At 42.4% G+C, this 8,772-nt stretch overlaps 1 pseudogene; it reads right to left on the bottom strand.

Moving 5' to 3' along the window:
• Positions 1-530: 530 nt before the first annotated feature.
• LOC115007820 (intestinal mucin-like protein) lies at positions 531-7,403 on the bottom strand (annotated as a pseudogene).
• Between the last annotated feature and the right edge of the window lie 1,369 nt (positions 7,404-8,772).

Genomic DNA, 8,772 nt, shown 5'->3' with positions numbered 1-8,772 from the left:
CTAGTACTTCCATTCTATGAAGCTTAGTTTTCCATGTTGCCTGGCAACACTTGTAGTCTGTCGTGTCCTTGCTTTTCACGATTTGGCAGCCACACTCTTCATCTGAGATGTAGGAGAGCTTTATCTTGCTGCCGTCAGCGCAGATCATCTCCTCCTTACTGCTGGAGATGATATAATAATAAATAAAAGGAAAAGCGGTCAGTGAAATCACTCCAAAATGTTCATGAAGTTTAACCTCTTGTTTTAGTTTTAGTTTTAGTAATTCATTATTAAATTCTTTTTTACACTAAAGCCATGACAATAGACTCCCTGCGTCTTCACTAAAACCCGCAGCCCGCACCATAACAGCTAACATTTACTGTCCGGTTGCTTAATCACGTCACTCACTATTCAGTTCTGTCATGTCTCTTCACTAAATACATAGAAGTCTTTAGGATTTATTACATCTTTTGTCACAAGATGAGTAGTACTAACTATGATGAGAAAACAGATGTTTGTGTGTAGAATCAGTGGAGAGCCCATGAAATCATTTAAAAGATCAAACACAAAACAGCTGATGTTGGTGTGCTTTTATGTGTCACTGTGTGGTTCACCAACACCTCACCTTCCTCATTGCACTGCATTGGTTCTTGAGTGGGACATGTAAGAGGCTCACACTGAACACCCAGAGTGTCGTCATCACAAACGCACTCTTCCAAGTCTCACCAAGCTGTTTGAGAGACGAGTACTGTGTGAATAATGATAATCGTGTGTTGTAGCTTTTACCTGTTTGGGTTCTCCATTAGGTCCCGTGCAACCTTAAACAATAAAAACAATCATTTTACCAGAACATGAATTCATTCACAAAGAATGAGATTGTCTTTGTTAGAGGTGCTCTTACATGTGGAGACACAGGTGAGGTTGTGAACTGAACCAAGTCCTCCCCTCTGGGCAGAAACATCCCTCCATGACGTCATTACAGTCTTGGCTCTGGCTGCCATGTTGTCCCTGGCGTTGTACATACTTCTCATTGTATCTAAAATATGAAGACAATGGATGTTGAAAAACAACATGCATAATTAAATTATGATTTGTTTGGCTATAAAGATAGCCTGAAATAGTTTAACAACTATTTGATTGATTGCCAGGAAATAAAACCAATGACTTTCCTCTAGCGCCACCATGAGGTTGACATTTGTGTTTTTAAATTAACTGTCTCAAAACTATTAGGTGGAATGCAGTGCCATTTGGTACATACAGTTATGCCCCCACCGGGATCAACTGCACCTAACTTCTCATCTGGTGTTATCATCAAATCAAAATTAAAATGTGTCAAATACTTTAGTTTATGACTAAATACCTACAAAACTAATTATATTCCCATGAGCCTAAGGCTATACTTTGTGTTTAGTGCTAATTAGCATTAGCTTGTTAACACGCTAAACTAAGATGTGGATCGTGGTACACATTACTGCTTCACGTGTTTGCATTGTCATTGTGAACATGTTAGCATGCTGACGTTTACACTTGGTTCAGCCCAATTAAGTGTAAATGTTACATTACAAGCTGCTGACGATATTGATAATAGAACTGAGAAATGACCTTGCTTTGCAAGTTGGTACAACAGTTGGCCCTCAAGGCTTGAAGACTTTATTTCCTGGTCATTTAAATTCTAAAACAAGAGAAAATGATGAAAAAAGATCTGGACATCTGAATGTTAGTAAAATCAAACCCTCCTACTACACTGTCCATTTGTAGCATCCCTCCAGTTTGGACAGACAGACGCTTCAGCACACATGCTGGCGTATGTCTCCATACTGGAACAACCTATGGTGTTATTTCCCATGTGGCAAACATCAAATTTACAGCTCTCATAAAATGGTCGTGGTGAGATTACTTTGTGGCATTTCTTAAACACCCTTAATGTATAAACAAAAAGAAAGTAGGTTAATCAGGGTGATGCTCAGAAATTCAATTGAAATACTCTGTTCATATTTGTTGTGTAAATTCTTACTCGCTCATCAGAATTTTACAAACATCGGCTTCGCAGGGTGTTGTGTTGGTGTCGTGTAGGTGTTGTGTAGGTGTTGTGTAGGTGTTGTGTTAGTGTAGGTGTTGGTGTTGTGTAGGTGTTGGTGTCAGTGTCGGTGTCGTGTTGGTGTTGTGCTAGTGTCGTGTAGGTGTTGGTGTAGGTGTTGGTGTTGGTGTTGTGTAGGTGTTGTGTTGGTGTTGTGTAGGTGTTGGTGTTGTGTAGGTGTTGTGTTGGTGTTGTGTTGGTGTTGTGTTGGTGTTGTGTAGGTGTTGGTGTCGGTGTTGTGTAGGTGTCGGTGTTGTGTTGGTGTTGTGTTGGTGTAGGTGTTGTGTAGGTTGTGTGTTGGTGTAGGTGTTGTGTAGGTGTAGGTGTAGGTGTAGGTGTTGGTGTAGGTGTTGTGTAGGTTGTGTGTTGTGTAGGTGTAAGTGTAGGTGTTGGTGTTGTGTAGGTGTAGGTGTTGGTGTTGTGTTGGTGTTGTGTAGGAGTTGTGTTGGTGTTGTGTAGGTGTTGTGTAGGTGTTGTGTTGGTGTTGTGTAGGTGTTGTGTTGGTGTAGGTGTTGTGTTGTGTTGTGTAGGTGTTGTGTTGTGTAGGTGTTGTGTGTGTTGTGTAGGTGTTGTGTTAGTGTTGTGTTGTGTTGGTGTTGTGTTGTGTAGGTGTTGTGTAGGTGTTGTGTTAGTGTTGTGTTGGTTGTTGTGTTGTGTAGGTGTTGTGTTGTGTAGGTGTTGTGTAGGTGTTGTGTTAGTGTTGTGTTGGTGTTGTGTTGGTGTTGTGTTGTGTAGGTGTTGTGTAGGTGTTGTGTAGGTGTTGTGTTGTGTAGGTGTTGTGTTAGTGTTGTATAGGTGTTGGTGTTTGTGTTGGTGTTGTGTAGGTGTTGTGTTGGTGTTGTGTTGGTGTTGTGTAGGTGTTGTGTTAGTGTTGTGTTGGTGTTGTGTAGGTGTTGTGTTAGTGTTGTGTTGGTGTTGTGTAGGTGTTGTGTTGGTGTTGTGTTGTGTAGGTGTTGGTGTTGGTGTTGGTGTTGTGTAGGTGTTGTGTTAGTGTTGTGTTGGTGTTGTGTTGTGTAGGTGTTGTGTGTAGTGTTGTGTTGGTGTTGTGTAGGTGTTGGTGTGGTGTTGGTGTTGTGTTGTGTTAGTGTTGTATAGGTGTTGTGTAGGTGTTGTGTAGATGTTGTGTTGGTGTTTGTGTTGGTGTTGTGTAGGTGTGGTGTTTGTAGGTGTTGTGTTGGTGTTGTGTAGGTGTTGTGTTGGTGTTTGTGTTGGTGGTTGTGTAGGTGTTGTGTTAGTGTTGTGTTGTGTAGGTGTTGTGTTAGTGTTGTGTTAGTGTTGTGTTGGTGTTGTGTAGGTGTTGTGTAGGTGTTGTGTTGGTGTTGTCGGTGTGTAGGTGTTGGTGTTGTGTAGGTGTTGTGTTGGTGTTGTGGTAGGTGTTGTTGTTAGTGTTGTGTAGGTGTTGTGTTAGTGTTGTGTTGGTGTTGTGTAGGTGTTGGTGTTGGTGTGTTGTAGGTGTTGTGTAGGTGTTGTGTTGGTGTTGTGTTGTGTAGGTGTTGTGTAGGTGTTGTGTAGGTGTTGTGTTGGTGTTGTGTTGTGTAGGTGTTGGTGTTGTGTAGGTGTTTGTGTTAGTGTTGGTGTTGTGTAGGTGTTGTGTTGGTGTTGTGTTGGTGTTGTGTTGGTGTTGTGTTGTGTAGGTGTTAGTGTTGTGTTGGTGGTGTTGTGTTGGTGTTGGTGTAGGTGTAGGTGTAGGTGTAGGTGTTGGTGTTGTGTTAGTGTTGGTGTTGTGTTGATGGTGTGTTGGTGTTGTGTAGGTGTTGGTGTTGTGTTAGTGTTGTTGTTGTGTTGGTGTTGTGTAGGTGTTGTGTTAGTGTTGTGTTGGTGTTGTGTTGGTGTTGTGTTGTGTAGGTGTTGTGTTGGTGTTGTGTTGTGTAGGTGTTGGTGTTGTGTTGGTGTTGTGTAGGTGTTGTGTAGGTGTTGTGTTGTGTTAGTGTTGTTGTTGTGTAGGTGTTGTGTAGGTGTTGTGTTAGTGTTGTGTTGGTGTTGTGTTGTGTTGGTGTTGGTGTTGTGTAGGTGTTGTGTTGTGTAGGTGTTGTGTTGGTGTTGTGTTGTGTAGGTGTTGGTGTTGTGGTAGGTGTAGGTGTTGTGTTAGTGTTGTTGTTGTGTAGGTGTTGTGTAGGTGTTGTGTTGGTGTTGTGTTGGTGTTGTGTAGGTGTTAGTGTTGTGTTGGTGTTGTGTAGGTGTTGTGTTGGTGTAGGTGTAGGTGTTGTGTTAGTGTTGTTGTTGTGTAGGTGTTGTGTAGGTGTTGTGTTGGTGTTGTGTTGTGTAGGTGTTGGTGTTGTGTTAGTGTTGTTGTTGTGTAGGTGTTGTGTTGGTGTTGTGTAGGTGTTGTGTAGGTGTTGTGTTAGTGTTGTGTTGGTGTTGTGTTGGTGTTGGTGTTGTGTAGGTGTTGTGTTGGTGTTGTGTTGTGTAGGTGTTGGTGTTGTGGTAGGTGTAGGTGTTGTGTTAGTGTTGTTGTTGTGTAGGTGTTGTGTAGGTGTTGTGTTGGTGTTGTGTTGGTGTTGTGTAGGTGTTAGTGTTGTGTTGGTGTTGTGTAGGTGTTGTGTTGGTGTAGGTGTAAGTGTTGTTGTTGTGTAGGTGTTGTGTAGGTGTTGTGTTGGTGTTGTGTTGTGTAGGTGTTGGTGTTGTGTTAGTGTTGTTGTTGTGTAGGTGTTGTGTTGGTGTTGTGTAGGTGTTGTGTAGGTGTTGTGTTAGTGTTGTGTTGGTGTTGTGTTGGTGTTGGTGTTGTGTAGGTGTTGTGTTGTGTAGGTGTTGTGTTGGTGTTGTGTTGTGTAGGTGTTGGTGTTGTGGTAGGTGTAGGTGTTGTGTTAGTGTTGTTGTTGTGTAGGTGTTGTGTTGGTGTTGTGTTGGTGTTGTGTTGGTGTTGTGTTGGTGTTGTGTTGTGTAGGTGTTAGTGTTGTGTTGGTGTTGTGTAGGTGTTGTGTTGGTGTAGGTGTAGGTGTTGTGTTAGTGTTGTTGTTGTGTAGGTGTTGTGTTGGTGTTGTGTTGTGTAGGTGTTAGTGTTGTGTTGGTGTTGTGTAGGTGTTGGTGTTGTGTTGGTGTTGTGTTAGTGTTGTTGTTGTGTAGGTGTTGTGTTGGTGTTGTGTTGTGTAGGTGTTGGTGTTGTGGTAGGAGGTAGATTGTCACAATATGGCTTATTCTTATCATGTACACGCCACTCTCCCATCTGAGAGCAAGCAGGATTAATCTTGCCATTTGGTGATCTGCATCGTTCTTTCTGTTATTGTCACAGACACCTTGTGAAGGTAAATATTAACATGACAGATATTACAAACCATGCCACATTTGGTGCTTTCATAATATATCGAGCACTGTTTATATACAGTATTTTCATTCATGAACATAACATGCGGTCATTGCTGTTCAATGCGTTTATCAGTGAATCAAGTATCATCTTACCACACTGTCCCTCTGTGTTGTTGTGGAAAAGGGAAAATGGCAAGTCAACGCTGAATAAAAGCGCTTTGAACAACACAACTGCCTCAATTTCCGGGAATTTGCTGAACTTGTCATGGGGAAGTCATCATTAAAGTAGGTTGGGACTACCTGCTTGCCATTGACACCTAAACAATTGCAACATTGTTGAAGTGAAACATTTTTCATTAAAATCACTGCACATCATTTAAATATATTCAAGTTAAATGGGTTAAGACAGTTGTTACCATGTTCACGGTCTTTGGGGTTCTTTCCTGTGTAAGAATAACTTGTAATACACAATCAAGGGTTTAGGACAGCTCACAAGTCCAGAGGCATCACAGTTTTCGTTGTTGATAAGAATCCTTAAGTTGTGTCGAGGAGTGATCTGTTTGACGAGGACATATGTGCACTTTTTCTGGAAGCTGTAATACTGGCCATCAAATGTCAGATAATGAGGATCTCCCCAGCCAGCGCAAACACCTGCAAACATTGGATTGTGATTACATTTAGTGTTACATCAAAGACAAACGGTTTATGTTTTAAGATGTTGCTTGAATGTGACATTTGAAAAGGCTTTGATTTCAACCTACATTTGCAGTGATAGTGGAAACAGCAGCCGCCTTCATCACAACCCCTCACTGGTGGTTGTCCATTTTCACATACAGGCTTGGTCGCTGGTTTACATTGCACATGTTTTCTAATAACTGTTGCGTCTTTACATGTTTCTGTGGTGCAGTTGTTTGGCTCTCACCATCCTGTAAAGGACAAAGTAGTACTTTTAGTCATACTACCAGTAAAATAAACATTATGTTTGACCCCCCTGGTATAGATATACATCTATCATTTATGTAATCCATGAAAAACAATATATGTGTTTTATGAAATACAGTATATGCACAAAGGTGTTGTTGAATCTCTTCAATAACTGTTATAGATGTCCTTTAGTGACACACTGTATGAGGTACTCAGTAATGTTATATTACTTACTTGTACTTCCTGGTGTCCAGCAGGACCAGGGCAGCAGGCGCAGCCACGATTCATGATCCTGACGTAAACTTTATCAGTGGCATGTCACAGTAAACTTTATCTTCTGCTTGTGTGGAGGCGACGATGATGATGATGATGATGATGATGATGATGATGAAAGTGTTCTTTGTGTTAATACTGAGAGTTAAGCTTCTCTTCTGTGTGATGAACGGCCTTGAAGTCTGAAGATGACGTCGGATGTCTCAGTTCTTGTCCCACACACACACACACACACACACACACACACACACACACACACACACACACACACACACACACACACACACACACACACACACACACACACACACACACGTCACTGAGGTTTCATTATAGAAGAACTGGAGACTGAAACACTTTTAAAGGCCGGTGAAGGAACTTTATCTGATTTGAAGATCAGAGAACAAACAGAAATACTGACGGGAGATGAAGTAGAGCTTTTATTTCATTTGGATTAAATGTTTATAATTCCGTAACGTTCCCAGTAAAATAAGAAGTTAGTGATGTTATTAATCACGTGTTCTTCTTCTCCGAGGCGTAATTAAAACGTTTAATTAAAGTGTCTACTCCCCTTCAGGTGTGTCGGGGCTCGTGGGACACACACATAATCAATGTCATTAATTACAAACGCTGCTTTGACGAATCTAAACTTTATTAATGTTCAGTGTGTTCAGGTCACGTTAGTCGCCTAGCAACAGGGAAGCCTCTCACCACCTCAATGTTAGAAAAGTTCAAATAAAACATTTGAAGTAAATTTCAAGCAGTAGCAACAACTGCTAATTAGTTCATTAACATTATAACAATAAGACATTTATTACTCTTTTCCTTTTGAAGCTTCCAGAAGCTTCTTCGTCTCCATGAAGCGACGTTCTTCACCTGGTGACCATCAGACACCCTGCTGAGACATTCTCTCAATGTTTCATTCTTCTTCTTAAAACTTCACAAACAAGGATAATTATAATAAAACAGTTACACTTGTCCATATCATTATTAAAATAGTCTCAGATTAATATTTCAGCCTCTTTATTATATTCTTCTGACACATTTATATATATAATATGTGTGTGTATATAAACTACTCAGATATTAGTGGAGCTGCTGCTTCTGTACAGGAAACATTAACAAACAAAGAAGGACAAATATTATATATATAAAAGTATTATTATCTTTTTTGATGACCAGACTTCACGAGGTTCCCTTGGAGATCACCATGGTTACCCTGTGAACCAATTAAAGCTGTGTGTCGTCTCCCATCATGTGAAGCAGTGTGTTGGCCCGGAGTGTACACACGGTGGCACAACACACACACACACCAAGTGTGTCTCGTGCTTTTCTTTGCGCGCACACACACACACACACACGCACGCACGCACACACACACACACACACACACACAGCAGGACGGAGATCCTGTCGCTGTGTGTCATGTGGTGGAGAGATGGAGGCTCCATGAGTCATGTGTGTGTGTGTGTGTGTGTGTGTGTGTCAAACGTGCAGTTAGAAAAACCCAACGTGCGCATCTGCACGTGTGTCCATGTGTGCACGCTAAAGGATTTGCTGTGCGCGCGTCATGTCACCAATGATAACCTTTAATGACCCCCCTCCTCCCCAAACACACACACACACACACACACACACACACACACACACACACACACACACACACACACACACACACACTCCCCTCTCTTGGCCACAACACTCTCTATCTGTAGGCTTTTCATCCGCCTGATCCTCTTAACTGATGTAGGCTTCCCTGCTGCTGCTGCTGCGCGCGCCTCTCCCGGTCGCTCGGTTCACACGGACACGAGCTCAGAGCCGGACCGTCTTTATTTGTCCTCATCTGGTTCACAACAAGTTTGACAGCTCTGCGGGAGAAATGCATGCGCACATGTAAATAAGGACAGATCCAGATCTCGGGGAGCTGGAGAGGCTGCGAGATGCTGCATTGAGTGAGAAGAGGATCCCTGCAGAGGCGAAGAGGAGAAACTACTCATGATTATGGGATGTTTCAATGTGGACTGAAGTGCCGCGCGTTCCTCTCTGATGACATCCCTCAGAAGTCCAGAGTTTGCCAGCTGTAGTCATCACACTGCGGGTTCGTTGCTTCTCCTCTGCACCAACATCCGTCGGGGAGTCGCAGTGTTTGTCTTCAGCCTTGACCTCGCGCTGCTTTAACATCCATCCCGGTAGAAACGCGAGTCTTTGGGGCTAATGTCGCCGTGACGCATGTGTAGCATGTTCGTAGCATCGCTGCTGTTGTTTGTGTAGGATTC

Source organism: Cottoperca gobio, chromosome 5, assembly GCF_900634415.1.
Source record: "Cottoperca gobio chromosome 5, fCotGob3.1, whole genome shotgun sequence".
Lineage (NCBI taxonomy): Eukaryota > Metazoa > Chordata > Actinopteri > Perciformes > Bovichtidae > Cottoperca > Cottoperca gobio.
This window is presented reverse-complemented; position numbering and strand designations above follow the sequence as displayed.